Here is a 16,487-nt window from a genome sequence, read left to right on the forward strand (position 1 = left end):
ACTGGCCATAAGCAGGTCCAGGCAGCGGGCCGTGGAGGGGGTCGTTAGGGCCGACTGCCTGCCCCTCTTCCGCGGTTACGTTAGAGCCCGGGTGTCCTTGGAGAAGGAGCACGCGGTGTCCACCAACACCCTGGAGTTGTTCAGGGAGAGGTGGGCGCCGCAGGGAGTGGAGTGCATCATTTCCCCCTCCAACTCTATTTTGATTTAGTCCCTGCCCTCCCCTTCACTGTTTTGATCACACAGCATTGCCCTTTGATGTGAAGGGCACTGCTCGTCACAGGCCACTCGGGTGTTTTCCTACTTTTCCTGGTGGTAGAAATTGAATAAAGATTTGTACACCTTGTCTCTCACTGTGTCTCACAGCTGTGCACACACACCATGGGTGCTGGGGTTAAAAATAATAAGCACTACCGCAGTTAGGCGGTAGTGTGGGGGTTAATATTATAACCAGGAGATAAAAAAGAAAAAAAATAAACAGGAGTCTTTTGATGTGAAGGGCACTGCTTGTCACTGGCCACTCGGGTGTTTTCCTATTTTCCTGGTGGTGGAAATTAAAAAAAAAAGAAAAAAAATAAGAAAAAAAGAAAAGAAAAGAAAAAAAATTTAAAACCATCTGGTACCTCCTCGTGGGTCTGCTCCTGGGCCTGGCCAAACTGGCCATAAACAGGTCCAGGCAGCGGGCTGTGGAGGGGGTCGTTAGGGCCGACTACCTGCCCCTCTTCCGCGGTTATGTTCAAGCCCGGGTGTCCTTGGAGAGGGAGCACGCGGTGTCCACCAACACCCTGGAGTTGTTCAGGGAGAGGTGGGCGCCGCAGGGAGTGGAGTGCATCATTTCCCCCTCCAACTCTATTTTGATTTAGTCCCTGCCCTGCACTGTTTTGATCACACAGCATTGTCCTTTGACGTGAAGGGCACTGCTTGTCACTGGCAACTCGGGTGTTTTCCTAACTTCCTGGTGGTGGAAATTGAATAAAGATTCGTGCACTTTGTGTCTCTCACTGTGTCTCATACCTGCACACACACACCATGGGTGCTGGGGAAAAAATAAGCACTACCGCAGTGCAGGGGTTACTTTTTGAATTAAAAAAAACAGGAAAGGAGAAAATATAAACAGGAGGGGCATTGCCCTTTGACGTGAAGGGCACTGCTTTGTCACTGGACCACTCGGGTGTTTTCCCCTGACTTGAGTGCTGGATCAGTGTGAGTGTGTGCACACGTGCAAGGGACTCTCCTCCTCGAAGGTGTCAGAGGGGAAGGGGACTATCCCTGAACCAGCTACCCCACATTTCGAGAGAGAGAGAGAGGAAAGAAGAAAGGAAGACAGAAGAAGGAGGAGGTGGAAGGAGGTGAGAGCTTGGAGTCCTGGGCCTAGTTTTGGAGCTGCAGCCTGGGCCTCGCCCAGGTCAAGTCAGTGTTTCAGCTGACCTAGGGCCCACTCCCACTGCTGGTCTCTGGGGCCCCGCCCGGGCCTACCTCCACCACCGCTGCCTGGGACTCGCCTGAGGCCCCTTCTCACAATCTCCACCGCCGCTGCCTGGGACTTGCCTGGGAGTCCCTCCCCAAATGAGAGCCTGCCTGGGAACCCCAGAGGCCTGCCTCAACTGCTGCTGTCGCCTGAGGCCTGCCTCCACCACTGCTGCCTGAGACTCTTCCCCTAAAACCTCCACCACTGCTGCGACCTGAGGCCCACCTCCACCGCTGCTGCCCGGGACTCATTTTGGGGCTGCCTGGGACTTGCCTTGGGGACACCGGTGACCAAGGGCCTAGCTGGGACTCGCCCAAGGCCTGCCTCTGCCGCTGCCTGAGGCCGGTTTCCACCGTCGCTGCCTGGGACTCTCCTCAGGTGACTGGCCTTGGGCACATCCCCAGGACTTCCGCCACTACTACCGCCAAAGGCCTACCTCCAGCAGCAGAGTATGGTGAGCCCGAAGGTCGCGGGGCCCAGCCGCACCTACGCCGGGGTAGCCGCTGCCTTAGGCTCAATTGTCCCAACCCCGGCCGCAACCGCATCCCCCTTCATGCACCTGACCAAACACCGGGGGGTAAAGGCCTACCCCCATCCCAACATGACCATCGAGGCCTGCAGTAAGGCCATGGCTAGTGTGGTTGGCTCACTGGCCATCATCGCTGCGGCCCGCGTGTACGGGAAGGCCGTTTTCTTTCTCAAGACCGAGCAAGCGGTCCACCTGGCCGTGGAGAGGGGGCTCACTGTGGGCGGGACACATTTGCCCATCGACCCTTTGGAGGTCACGGCCCAGAGGGTCGTGATCTCCAACGTCCCGCCCTTCATTGCCAGTGAGCTCCTTCTTCCCCACCTCAACACCTTAGGGGAGATCCGGTCAGGTGTCCAACCGCTCCTGCTCGGTCTTAAGGACCCCGCCCTCCGTCACATATACTCCTTCCGACACCAGGTGTTTATTTGCCTGGCCCGGGAGGAGGTCACGGAGGGCTCGTTCACCATCCTCCACGAGGGCGCGGCCTACCGTGCCTTCTGGATGGCGGACGGCGTGCGGTGCCATCTGTGCCGCGAGGTGGGGCATATTAGAAAGAACTGCCCCACCCAGAAGGCTGCCCAGCCAACACCAATGGCTGCGGGTGGCGCCGCCGCACCCACACCCCCTCCCCCAAAGTCAACACCACAAGCCCCGGCACCGGGGGCTAAGCCGGAGGCTCCCAATGCCTCAGCCTCTGGCAGGGAGGGGGGTGAGCAGACGGAAGGCGCCCAGGAGGCAGGGCAGGAAGTGACACGGCTGACCCTCCCTACCCTGGCCACGCCCCCTGCCTTCCCCCAGCCAATCGTATTCCGGGAAAGGCTGGGGGGAGGGACCTCGGGCCCCATGACCACCAAGGTGGGCGGGGAGGGGAAGGCCAATAAATTCCCCCCCGGGGAAGTGGCCCTGGTCCTGGTCCTTGGGGTGATATCCCATCAGTGTGCTGGCGGTGCCTCCTCACTGTCCTGCACCATGGCCCGACCTGCCCAAACTCCCGGGGGCGACAGCCGGGCCTTCCACCGCCATAACTCCTCCGGCCCCTGGGGAGGATTTTAATAACAACACGGGCCATGGTGCAGACAACAGCGGTGTGCTCTCTACTGGGTCGTCGAGCGGTGGAGGGGAGGAAGGTGTTATCCTCGCTCCTCCCTCCCAGACTGTTTTTCCGGGGGCCTTGGCCCTGGGGGAGGACCTTTTCCCCGAGGAGCCGGACGTCCCGGTGTCGGGAGAGGAGCGGGGCCCCGAGCCTCTACCGCCCGGCGACCCGAACTCGGGGCGTTCCGGGAAGGGGTGCGCCGAGGAAGGTACTGCCGGTGACCCTGGGGGTGGGGTCACTGGAGGTTTGAGGCCAGTTGGCGGTGCTGGACCAGCCCCCATCCTCTCGGTGGGGGAGGGGTCGGTGACCGAGGGCGACCTCCCGGAGGAGGGTTCTGGATCGGTGGCGGACACCGGGGACGACACTGAGTCCGTCTCCAGCGACACTTTTGAGTCCCAGGTGCCCCCCACCGATCTCCCCCTCATCCCCCTCGAGGAACTCCGGGAATTTGTCGAGGAAACTCGGAGTCGCCGGGATAGAGCCCAACTGGCGCTCGACCGCTGGAGCTCCTTTGAAAGAGTGTACTGGTCAGCCCACGCTGCGCGCCAGGCGCCCGGGCTTGATGTGAATGAGCGAAAGCGAGTCAGGAACTTCCTGGGAGCACTCCTGGTGAGGGCGAGGGACTTCTGTGCCCCTCTCTCGTCCTCCCAGTAAATATGTATATAGTTTTTGTTAACTGGTTACTGGTGGTGGTTGCACTATGCTTCCAACATGGCGACAACTATAGCCAACCTCAACATCAACGGCAGCAGGGAGTCACAGCGCAGATTCCAGACCCTCTCGGTCCTTTGGGACGGGAGGTATGCGGTGTGCTTCCTGCAAGAAACCCACACCATCCCGGGAGACGAAGCCACCCGCCTCCTGGAGTGGCGAGGGGGGGTCTACATGAGTCACCTCACCCGCAGATCTGGCAGGGTGGCTATCCTGTTGGCCCCACATTTTCAGCAGGAGATCTTGGGGGGTCAGGGAGCCAGTGCCAGGCCGTTTGCTTCACCTGACGGTTCGGCTGGGGGCCGTGGTGCTTCACTTTGTGAACGTCTACGCTCCCCTGGCCGGGCCGAGGCAAGCGAGCTTCTTTGAAGAAGTGTCCGCTCACCTCGCTTCCCTCGACGAGAACAGTGCGTCATCCTCGGGGGAGATTTTAACTGCGTCCTCGAGGACAGGGACCACGGCGGTGCCCGCACGAGTTCGGCATCAGGGAGGAGGTTGGGGGACTTGGTCAAGTCTTTCGACCTGGTGGACGTCTGGCGGAATCTCCATCCTGACTCCATCGCCTTCACCTTCGTGAGGCCTGGGGTCGGAGCGTCCAGTATCGACCGCCTGTACGTTTCGCGGGCGTACGCCTCCTGTTTTCCGAAGGCCTCCACGCGGCAGGTGTAGTGCACGGATCATCACCTGGTGTGGGCGGAACTCCTTCCGTTCGGCGCCAGGTTGGGCTCCGCGTACTGGCACTTTAACAACCTGCTGCTGGAGGACGAGCGGTTCCGGGACTCGTTTCGTCGTTTCTGGGCCGGCTGGAGAAGGAAGCGGGGAAGCTTCCCCTCCCTGAGGCTATGGTGGGACGTGGGCAAGGCTCACGTCCGCGTCTTCTGTCAGGAGTATGCGAGGGGGTCGACGAAGAGGCGGAAATCCAGGATCGGGGAGTTGGAGAGGGAGATGCTTGACCTGGAGTCACGCCTCGGTCAGCCCGACGCGGCCCTGCGCGGGGTGTACGAAGAGAAGAAGGCCGCGCTCCGGGACCTGCAGCTCGTCGGGGCTCGGGGCGCGTACGTGAGGTCGCGGCTCCAGCTCCTCCAGGACCTGGACCGCGGTTCCCCCTTCTTCTACTCGCTGGAAAAAAGGCGTGGCACCCGTCAGCAGCTCCTTGTGCTGCTGGCCGACGACGGGTCCCTCGTCTCGGATCCGGAGGGTATCAGGGCCCACGTCCGGTCCTATTACACGGCTCTGTTCTCTCTGGATCCGTCCAGCGAGGATGCTCGCAGAGTTCTGTGGGAGGACCTGCCGCAGCTCGGTCCGGAGGACGCCGGAAGGCTCGACGCTCCCGTCACCTTAGAGGAGCTGATCGGCGCCCTCGACCGGCTCTCGAGGGGCAAATCCCCGGGACTGGACGGGCTGACTGTGGAGTTCTTCAGGGCGTTCTGGGACGTTCTGGGGAGCGACTACGCACGGGTCCTTGGGGGAGTGTCTAAATGCCGGAGAGCTGCCCCTTCCTTGGCGCAGGACTTTGAACCCTGTTCCAGACAGTGGGACAGTTCTTTGAAGAACTGGCGTCCGGTTCTCCTCCTCAGCACGGACTACAAAATCTTCGCCAGGGTGTTGTCTTCTCGCCAGGCTTCCGTGCTGGCCCACATTATTCACCCGCACCAGTCCTACACGGTCCCAGGCCGGAGGATACACGACAACGTCCACCTGGTCCGGGACCTGATCCATTTCTGTCGACGGGCTGGTCTGCTGAGCGCCTTCCTGTCTCTCGACTAGGAGAAGGCATTTGACAGGGTCGATCACGAGTCCCTGCTCGGGACTCTGCGGGCATTCGGGTTCGGGACGCAGTTCGTCGCCCGGATCCGACTTTTGTACACCACCGCAGAGTGTCTGGTTAAAGTTAACGGGTCTCTGACGGCGCTCCTTCGCTTCGGGAGAGGAGCCGAGTGCTGGTCATAAACCATCTGGTGGCCGCCATGCTGTGGTACCGGCTGGTCACTTTGGTCCCTCCTCCTGGCTTTGTCGCTGACATCCAGAGAACGTTGGTCGACTTCTTCTGGGACAAAAAGATGCGCTGGGTCGCTGCGCAGGTTCTGAGTCTCCCTATTGAGGAGGGCGGTCAGTCGCTGGTGTGCGTCCGCACCCAGGTCGCGACCTTCCGCCTTCAGACCTTACAGCGATACCTTTACGTCGAGCCTCCTCTGAGGTGGTGCGCCCTGGCAACGTGTTTTTTCCGGCAGGTGCGTAACCTCAACTACGACATGCAGCTCCTGTTCGTCGATCGTGACGGTTTGGAGGTTGCCCTCAAGGTGCTGCCTGTCTTTTACCAGGACCTGATCACTGTCTGGAACATGGTCGAATCGCGTCGCACCTACCCTCCGGCAGGAGTAGCGGCTGTCGTCAGGGAGCCGTTGCTCAGGAATCCGCACCTCCGTGCTCGCGGGTTCGAGTGGCTGTCGGAGGGGCGGGCCGTGGCGGCGAGGGTGACCAGGGTCGGGGACGTGCTGGGTGCCGGGGGCCTGGGCTGGACGCTGTTGCAAGACATAGCGAGCAGGGCAGCGGTAGACGTCCGGTACGTGGCCACCACCATCCGACGCCTTAAAATGGCGGTGCTCGGACCTGACGTAGTGCACCAGTTGGAGGACACTCAGGTGTGCGGTGGGATCCCGTCCACGCTCACCCCTTCCCGGACAGAATTTCACAATGGCCCCAAGGTCCCGTACCTCCCGTGGGAGCCTGTGCCCCACAACCTGAGCCGCCTCCGAAATTTCACTTTTGTCCCTTTCAAGGACATAAAAAGGCGTGCCCATTTGCCACCGGGCGGTGGGGATCCCCAGTGGAGGGCTCTCTACGCGGGAGTCCTCTCCCTTTCTCTCGGGGATCTGGGTGGAGGGTGCTGCATGCAGCAGTCCCCTGCAACCGCAGATTGCAGTGGTTCATGGACTCCCAGCCCAACTGCTTGTTCTGTGGCGCTGTGGAGTCCGTGGACCATGTGTATATTGGGTGTGGGCATTTGCACTCCCTTTCTGATCTTCTCAAAAGCCTTAGTGGGCGGCACGGTGGCACAGTGGTTAGCACTGCTGCCTCACAGCGCCTGCGACCCGGGTTCAATTCCCGACTCAGGCGACTGACTGTGTGGAGTTTGCACGTTCTCCCTGTGTCTGCGTGGGTTTCCTCCGGGTGCTCCGGTTTCCTCCCACAGTCCAAAGATGTGCGGGTCAGGTGAATTGGCCATGCTAAATTGCCCGTAGTGTTAGGTAAGGGGTTAATGTAGGGGTATGGGTGGGTTGCGCTCTGGCGGGTCAGTGTGGACATGTTGGGCCGAAGGGCCTGTTTCCACACTGTAAGTAATCTAATCTAATCTAATCTAATCTTCTCCTCTGCTTTTGGTTGCACTTCAGTCCCACGCTCCTGATCTTTGGGCACCCAGTAAGGAGGAGGGAGGGCAGGTCTGAAGACCTCCTCGCGGATCTGCTCCTGGGCCTGGCCATACTGGCCATAAACAGGTCCAGGCAGCGGGCCGTGGAGGGGGTTGTGAGGGCCGACTGCCTGCCGCACTTCTGCGGTTACATTAGGGCCCGGGTGTCCTTGGAGAAGGAGCACGCGGTGTCCACCAACACCCTGGAGTTGTTCAGGGAGAGGTGGGCGCCGTGGGGAGTGGAGTGCATTATCTTCCCCTTCCAACTCTATTTTGATTTAGTCCCTGCCCTCCCCTTCACTGTTTGATCACACAGCATTGCCCTTTGATGTGAAGGGCGCTGCTCGTCACTGGCCACCCGGGTGTTTACTGTTCTTCCTGGTGGTGGGAATTGAACACAGATTCGTACACTTTGTGTCTCTCACTGTGTCTCACGAAAAGAACAAAAAAATTATATGGATGTTTGGAGCAGGGAGATGGCTTAAGGGCTTGCTCTGTCCTCTCCATGTATCAGCCTGGTATTGCAGTGTTTCCAGGAATGGTGCACCCAACGCTTACCCAAGTTCAAAAGCAGGTGAATGCAATGTGAATCTCTTGCCTTTGCTAGTTTGCTGTGTTGATGGCAGTCAGTGATTGTTGCATCTATTGTCTTTTCAGTTGCAGGAAACTATCGTCTTTTGTTACGGGTTTTCTGTCTTATGAACCTGCTCTGCAGTTACCTGATGAAGGTGCAGCACGCTGAAAGCCAGGACAGGGGTAACCCCAACGTGCTACAGGGAACATTCTGGAACCAGGGGCCTGCCAGGAAGGTAACTTGCCAATTTAAATGAATGGATTTGCCCTTGTCTGCCGTTTTGGGCTTCTGCGGTCGTTCTTGGAACGTATCCCACCGATGGTACGGCGGTGGCGGGGGGTGGGGTGACTGCTGTAATTTCAAAGAACCCCGTTGGGCTGAAACCTGGTGTTGTGGGATTTTTAACACAGTCAAATCAGGTTGTGGGATCTCATGACTCAGCCAATGTCAAATGGCGATCAGATCAGCCCCCACAGCCCCTTCCCAACCCCCCCGCCTCCCCCCCACCCCCGACGCATCAAATTTATCCTAATATTTTCTTGAACAAGAAAGAAATGTCTTTAGTCTGTTTCCTGAATAGAGTGAAACCCCCATCTCTGTTTGTTTCTTCGCAAACTACTGTACGGAAGCGACCTGCTTTAGTAGCTACGTCTGCACGTAAAGATTATTCACGCAGACGATCGCCCAAGGCTGGAACTGGCTTCAGCTCCCTGGTGCCACCAGGCAGCCGTACTAACCACTGATCCACTGTGCCACCCGTACGATTTGGAACGATTTGTCATCATTTGCGGTGCAAGTAGCGAAACAGTTGTCAGTTTGTCAACTGGGTCGGATTATAATGTTGTCAGCGATCTGCAGCAATGTGAACGGAGATGTCGAATCGAGCTGCTGGTGGTGATGAGGCGCGCTTGCAGCGTGACATGTTTACACGGGGAGATCAGCTCCCTCCCCATTCTCCACAGAGAGTCGGATACAAGTAGAGAGGATATTGAAAGTGGACGATAAAGAAAGGGTGCACGGACGTAATTCGCTTTTCGCAACTTTTCGGATTGATGCGGAATGCCGAGGAGCGAATCCTGTACGTGAGGGAAACGATGATTGGCATTTATGGGCAAGCTACACCAACACAAGGGGAGGCAATGAATAGGATCTTTCCGTCAAGGCCAACATTTCTCGCCCATGCCGAGATCAGCCTGGTGGTGAGCTGCTCTCTCGAACCGCTGCAGTCCAAGTGCTGTCGGTAGCCCCGCGATGCTGTTTGGGCGGGGATTCCCGATTTTGACCCGGTAACACCGGAGGAACAAAGACATATTTGCAATTCAGGACAGCGAGTGCCTCGGCGGGGGGAGAACTTGCAAATGGTGGTGTTCCCGTGGATCTGCTGCCGTCATCCTTCGAGGCTGCGTTGGCCATGGGTTTGCAAGGTGCTGCCTGAGGAATTCTGGTGAATCTTGTAGATGCCGGGGGAATGAATGACCCTGCCGGGGGAATGAATGACCCTGCCGCCGCCGCTGTCCCCGATCACCGGGAGAAACCTCTCTGCAGTCGACCTGACGTGCGGTGGCTCCGGCCCGTGCCATCTGATTGGTCGTCAGCGCGACCTGCGCGGCTACGTAACAGATGGACAGAAAAGCACGGGGAAAGCACAGCGACTGCTGCAGAGTGATCTTCCGGTCTGGTTGGATATCTTGGAAGGAAGGTAGACGGTAAGGGAATAAAGGAACTTTGAATATCATCAAACTGATGGAAAGGATAGTCGGCAAATATGACCTCCACCGTTGGAGTATTGATGTGCTATCGCTTCTCGGCCTTTTGGCTTGGAATATGTGTAGTTCCTGAGGTCCAGAGGAAGAGATTCTGCTCGAGAGCTGCAGGTTCGACGCTGCAGAAGTGCGCTGGCGGGAGAAAAACCAAGGGGTTCGTGTTGCGAGTCGTTGGAGCTGCTGGAGACCATCGCTGGATCGTGATTGGCCGCTGGAGGATCGTTTGGTTGTGCTGACCTGCTCTTGGTGGATCTTTATGCTGGCTTCGGCCTAACGCCAATTCAGGTATCAGCCAACCTCAGAGCTATGGCCTCAGCAGCCGCTCGCAGCCCTGGCCAGGGCATTCGCAACACAGTCAGGGTGACTGTGAAGAAGGTGGAGGAGCACACACCGGTCGATCGGACGGTGTTTGTGAAGAAGGTTTTGCTGGAGTGCTGTGGGTTTGCAGCAGCGGACGTGTACTGCCTGCAGGATTTCCCTGGGGCAGGCTACTTCGACGTGACCTTCAGGAGCGTGAAGCATTGTGAGCAGCTCCTGAAGGTCTTCAAGGAGAAGGAAGGGGAACCTCTGTTCTCCATCTTGTCGGCGGTCCCGTTGTGTGTGCTTCCTGCGCAGAGGAGTCGGGTTGTGACAATCCAAATGTACAACCGTTACGTCCCAGCGGCAGATGTTCTCACCTTCTTGAAGAGGTATGTCCAGGTGGAAGGCGAAAGCACCGATGTGGTCGATCCTTTCGGGATCTGGACCAGTAAGCGGCAGGTCAAGGTAACCCTGAGGGTCGATGGCAGCGGGAACATCCTCCACCCACCCTCCAGCTTCGCCATCGGAGGAAGCAGAGGTTACCTGACGTACGCAGGGCAGCCGAAGGTGTGCCGAACCTGCGGGAGGTCAGGCCACATGGCGGCCGACTGTAAGGTGACTGTATGCCGAAATTGCAAACAGGAAGGCCACCTGACCAAGGATTGCAAGGAGGCCAAGAACTGTAACCTGTGCGGAGAGGCGGGCCACATGTACAAGGCCTGTCCAAGACGAGGAGCCGCCACTTACGCACAGATGGCCAGAGGTGGCAACACGAGCCGGGGACCGCCAAAGCCCAGCAGGGCACCACAAGATAGCACGGAAACGGTGCCTGGAGACACCCAGAAGGAAGAGCAGGCGGTAGCGGAGCAGACGGCAGACAGCGGGGAGGTACAGCAGCCGATCCAAGCTCCTTCAAGGCAGACGGAGGAAATGGAAGAGGAGGAATCAAAGGAGGCAGATGACTGGATCACAGTCAGAAATAGGAAGAGGAAACCTGTCTCGGGCCCCAAAGCCACCCAGAGAAGGGGGAAACGACACCTCCAAGCCGAGGATACAGGCAGCTCTTCTGATGGTGAGGACGGGCGCAAGAAGGGTCGCCACCAGAGGAAGAGACAGAGCGCCATGGGGAGAAAGGAGGGCAGCACCACCCAAGAAGGGAAAGACGATCCCTCTGTGGGGATGGGTAAAGGCCTCCCCCTACCCGGTGAGAACCAAGAGGTGTCCACCGGCCCACAGCTCCAGGTAACTGGGAGCAGCGGTCCTGTGACAGCCCCACTGTCAGATGGAGAACTGGACGGTGCGGACCCTGGGCTTGACACAAAGACACCGGAGCGGGGAAATGGCTCCAGCGTGGAGCCGGACAGCTACCTCAGCCCTGGGATGGTCCAGCAGTTTGCCGTCACCACGGGGATGCACGCAGCTACCCCAGAGGAGCAAGACCAGCAGCAAATGGACACTATTAACCTTGTAAATTGTTAAAATGGGGTTTAAAGTTGCCAGCATCAATGTGCGTAGCATCAAATCGGCTACGCGATGTGTTTCAACGATGGCCTTCCTGGCCAGCGTTAAAGCCGACCTCCTGTTTCTGCAGGAGTGTGGGATACCGCACCTCAGCAGCTACAGGAGATGGTCGAGCTTGTGGGCCCATGGGCAGTCAGTTTGGTCGGGGGGCAACGATAGCCGCGCCTCCGGCCTGGGTATCCTGTTGCGAGGAAGCAACTTCACCATCTCCGAGGTTAAGGAGGTGGTGGGCGGGCGCCTCCTCGTCGCCGACGTTATGTACAGGAATGCTCCCCTGAGACTGATCAATGTGTACGCCCCAGTGGGTAAGAGTGAACGGTTGGCCGTCCTGCAGCAGCTTCCACTGTTGCTGGCTACGTCCAGGCCGGTCATTCTGGCCGGAGACTTCAACTGTATCATTGATGCAGATGGACGATCCGGCGGGGGGGACAGTAAACTGGACGCCACGTCCAGAGCCCTGATGGACGCGGTAAAAGATGCCAAGCTGCACGACGTCTTCAGCACCCCTGCAGACGGAGCGCAGCGTAGATACACCTGGTCACGGGCAGACGGGTCTATCCGCTCAAGGATAGATTACCTGTTTGTGTCCCGAACGCTCTCGGTCAGATCCACCGACGTCAAGCCGGTGTTCTTCTCTGACCACTGCCTCCTGCTGGCCGACTGTCACCTACAGGACGAGCAGCGGGCGGGTAAGGGAACGTGGAAGCTGAACACTAAGCTGTTGACCCCGGGAAACATTGAGGAGCTCAAGAGGGACTACGCAGGTTGGAGAACCGTGAAGCCCCTCTTTGAGTCTCCAGCAGACTGGTGGGAAACAGTTAAAGGGAACATCAAGAGGTTCTTCATCCTCAAAGGTGTTCAGGAGGCGAGAGAGAGGCGGGGAAAACTGTCCCAGCTCCAGGAAAGTATGCAGAACCTGCTCCTGCTGCAGACGATGGGGGTCGATGTCACGGAGGACCTCAAGGAGGTGAAGGGCCAGCAAGCCTCGCTCTTTGCCTCAGAGGCCTCCAAGATAATCTTCCGGTCCAGGGTCCGCTCGGTGGAGCAGGACGAGACGTGCTCACGTTTCTTCTTCCAGAAGGTGCACAAAGAGAGCTCTGTGCTCAGCAGCCTGAAGGAAGAAGACGGCTCGACAACGTCATCTCAGGCTGACGTCATGAGGATCAGTAAATCCTTCTATGCCAGTCTGTATGACGCGAAGCCGACCGACAGCGCGGCCTCCCAGTCGTTCCTGTCGTCTATCACGGAGGTCTTAGACGACAGAACACGCGAGAGGCTGGACCAGCCGCTATCTCTGGACGAGCTGACCAAGGCCCTCGAGTCCTTCGAAAAGAATAAAACTCCCGGAAGCGATGGCTTACCGGTCGAGCTCTATTCCGCTCTGTGGGACTTGATTGGCCAGGACCTGCTGGAGGTGTATGTCAGTATGCTTCGGGCAGGTACCATGAGCGAATCCATGAGGAAAGGCATCATCACCCTCATCTATAAGCGGAAGGGGGAGAGCGAGGAACTCAAAAATTGGAGACCGATCACACTGTTGAATGCAGATTACAAAATCCTGTCAAAGGTAATTGCCAACCGGGTCAGGTCTGCTCTGGGGTCGGTGATTCACCCTGACCAAACCTGTGCTGTGCCAGGCAGGAAGATCGCTGAGAGTCTCGCACTCCTCAGGGATACGATCGCCTACGTGCAGGACAGAGGGTTGGACGCCTGCCTGATCAGCCTGGACCAGGAGAAAGCCTTTGACAGGATATCACACATGTATATGAGAGATGTTCTCTCCAAAATGGGCTTTGGGGAGGGAATCTGCAATTGGATCAGACTGCTCTACACCAACATTGTCAGTGCAGTCTCAATCAATGGGTGGGAATCAGATAGCTTCCCAGTCAGATCTGGAGTAAGGCAGGGCTGCCCTCTCTCTCCTGCCTTGTTTGTGTGCTGCATAGAGCCATTTGCCGAGTCCATCAGGAAGGATGCGAGCCTGAGAGGGGTGACTATTCCGGGCAGCGGGGGCCTGCAGGTTAAGGCCTCCCTGTACATGGATGACGTCGCCGTTTTCTGCTCGGATCCGCTGTCCGTGCGCAGACTCATGTGCATTTGTGACCAGTTCGAACGGGCCTCGGGGGCCAAGGTAAACCGAGGCAAGAGCGAGGCCATGCTCTTCGGGAACTGGGCCGACCAATCCTCGATCCCCTTCACCGTCAGGACCGACCACCTGAAGGTGCTGGGTATTTGGTTCGGGGGGGCTGGGGCGTGCGCCAAGTCTTGGGAGGAGCGTATCAGTAAAGTGAGGCAGAAACTGGGCAGATGGAGGCTACGGTCGCTCTCCATCACGGGAAAAAACCTGGTCATCAGGTGTGAGGCACTGTCATTGCTGTTGTACGTGGCACAGGTCTGGCCTATTCCCAGAACCTGCGCCGCTGCAGTCGTCCGGGCCATCTTCCAGTTCATATGGAGTTCAAAGATGGACCGGGTCCGAAGGGACTCACTGTACAAAGATCTGGGCAACGGGGGAAAAAATACACCCAATGCCACCCTCACCCTGATGGCCACCTTTGTGTGTGGCTGCATCAAGCTGTGCGTGGATCCCCGGTACGCAAACACCAAGTGTCACTACGTACTGAGGTTCTACCTGTCCCCGGTGTTGCGAAGGATGGGCCTGGCCTCGCTGCCGCGGAACGCTCCGAGTAGTTGGACCGTTCCGTACCACCTGTCCTTCGTGGAGAAATTTCTGAAGAAAAACACCTTTGACCACAAGTCCATCAGGAAGTGGTCAGCACGTAGCGTCCTCGAGACCCTTCGGGAAAAGGAGAGGGCGGATCCTGTTGAGTGGTTCCCTGAGCAGACTGTCAAAGCAATTTGGCAGAATGCCTCATCGCCAGAACTTTCCAACAAGCACCAAGACATGGCTTGGCTGGTGGTGAGAAGGGCTCTACCTGTGAGATCGTTTATGCACGCCCGGACTCTCAGCCGCACCGCACGCTGCCCTCGAAGCGGCTGCGGGGGGGACGAGACTGTCACACACCTCCTTCTGGAATGTGCCTATGCAGAGGAAGTCTGGAGAGGAATGCAGTGGTATTTGTCGAGGTTCGTCCCGAGCAGCGCCGTGACGCGGGACTCCGTGCTCTACGGCCTGTTCCCCGGGACGCACACCGAGACGAACATCAACTGCGCCTGGAGGATCATCAACTCGGTGAAGGTCGCTCTCTGGGCGGTCCGAAACCTGTTGATCTTCCAGCTGAAGGAGTTGACCCCGACTGAGTGTTGCAGACTGGCACATTCCAAGGTCCAGGACTACGTGTTGAGGGACGCGCTGAAGCTTGGGGCAGCTGCCGCCAAGGCGCGGTGGGGAAAGACCACCGTTTAACATCTGCCTGTCGATAGAAAAGCAGGGGGCCCATGCAGTCATTTGGGCTCTGCTGTCGCCTCAGCTCAATATATGAGTGAGAGATGCACTGATCTGTATGGAATAATGACAATTCGGAGCTGTGTATGTAAATGTGGAAATATGAATGGCATTACCTAATGTACAGTGTATCAAATTATTCTATGCATATTTTATGAATAAAGTATATTTTTGAAATAAAAAAAAAAAAAAAGTTTCTGTTCTTATCAGTTTAATCGCTGATATCTCCCGAAGGTGGGAGTGTTTGTATTAAATGGATTTTTGGAGCAGGGAGATGGCTTCAGGGCTTGCTCTGTCCTCTCCATGTATCAGCCTGGTATTGCAGTGTTTCCAGGAATGGTGCACCCAACGCTTACCCAAGTTCAAAAGCAGGTGAATGCAATGTGAATCTCTTGCCTTTGCTAGTTTGCCGTGTTGATGGCAGTCAGTGATTGTTGCATCTATTGTCTTTTCAGTTGCAGGAAACTATCGTCTTTTGTTACGGGTTTTCTGTCTTATGAACCTGCTCTGCAGTTACCTGATGAAGGTGCAGCACGCTGAAAGCCAGGACAGGGGTAACCCCAACGTGCTACAGGGAACATTCTGGAACCAGGGGCCTGCCAGGAAGGTAACTTGCCAATTTGAATGAATGGATTTGCCCTTGTCTGCCGTTTTGGGCTTCTGCGGTCGTTCTTGGAACGTATCCCACCGATGGTACGGCGGTGGCGGGGGGTGGGGTGACTGCTGTAATTTCAAAGAACCCCGTTGGGCTGAACCCTGGTGTTGTGGGATTTTTAACACAGTCAAATCAGGTTGTGGGATCCCATGACTCAGCCAATGTCAAATGGCTATCAGATCAGCCCCCACAGCCCCTTCCCAACCCCCCCGCCTCCCCCCCCAACCCCGAGGCAACAAATTTATCCTAATATTTTCTTGAACAAGAAAGAAATGTCTTTGGTCTGTTTCCTGAATAGAGTGAAACCCCCATCTCTGTTTGTTTCTTCGCAAACGACTGTACGGAAGCGACCTGCTTTAGTAGCTACGTCTGCACGTAAAGATTATTCACGCAGACGATCGCCCAAGGCTGGAACTGGCTTCAGCTCCCTGGTGCCACCAGGCAGCCGTACTAACCACTGATCCACTGTGCCACCCGTACGATTTGGAACGATTTGTCATCATTTGCGGTGCAAGTAGCGAAACAGTTGTCAGTTTGTCAACTGGGTCGGATTATAATGTTGTCAGCGATCTGCAGCAATGTGAACGGAGATGTCGAATCGAGCTGCTGGTGGTGATGAGGCACGCTTGCAGCGTGACATGTTTACACAGGGAGATCAGCTCCCTCCCCATTCTCCACAGAGAGTCGGATACAAGTAGAGAGGATATTGAAAGTGGACGATAAAGAAAGGGTGCACGGACGTAATTCGCTTTTCGCAACTTTTCGGATTGATGCGGAATGCCGAGGAGCGAATCCTGTACGTGAGGGAAACGATGATTGGCATTTATGGGCAAGCTACACCAACACAAGGGGAGGCAATGAATAGGATCTTTCCGTCAAGGCCAACATTTCTCGCCCATGCCGAGATCAGCCTGGTGGTGAGCTGCTCTCTCGAACCGCTGCAGTCCAAGTGCTGTCGGTAGCCCCGCGATGCTGTTTGGGCGGGGATTCCCGATTTTGACCCGGTAACACCGGAGGAACAAGGACATATTTGCAATTCAGGACAGCGAGTGCCTCGGCGG

General features: G+C 57.1%; 1 non-coding gene and 1 pseudogene across 1 annotated transcript; both read left to right on the forward strand.

Annotated features, from left to right (window-relative positions):
• Positions 1 to 7,627: 7,627 nt before the first annotated feature.
• Positions 7,628 to 7,759, forward strand: LOC132831956 (U2 spliceosomal RNA; annotated as a pseudogene).
• A 7,177-nt stretch (positions 7,760 to 14,936) lies between these two features.
• LOC132831937 (U2 spliceosomal RNA) lies at positions 14,937 to 15,121 on the forward strand. The gene has a single exon (XR_009646878.1). It is a non-coding gene; the product is annotated as a U2 spliceosomal RNA (small nuclear RNA).
• Positions 15,122 to 16,487: the final 1,366 nt, after the last annotated feature.

This window comes from Hemiscyllium ocellatum, chromosome 33 (genome assembly GCF_020745735.1).
Source record: "Hemiscyllium ocellatum isolate sHemOce1 chromosome 33, sHemOce1.pat.X.cur, whole genome shotgun sequence".
Lineage (NCBI taxonomy): Eukaryota > Metazoa > Chordata > Chondrichthyes > Orectolobiformes > Hemiscylliidae > Hemiscyllium > Hemiscyllium ocellatum.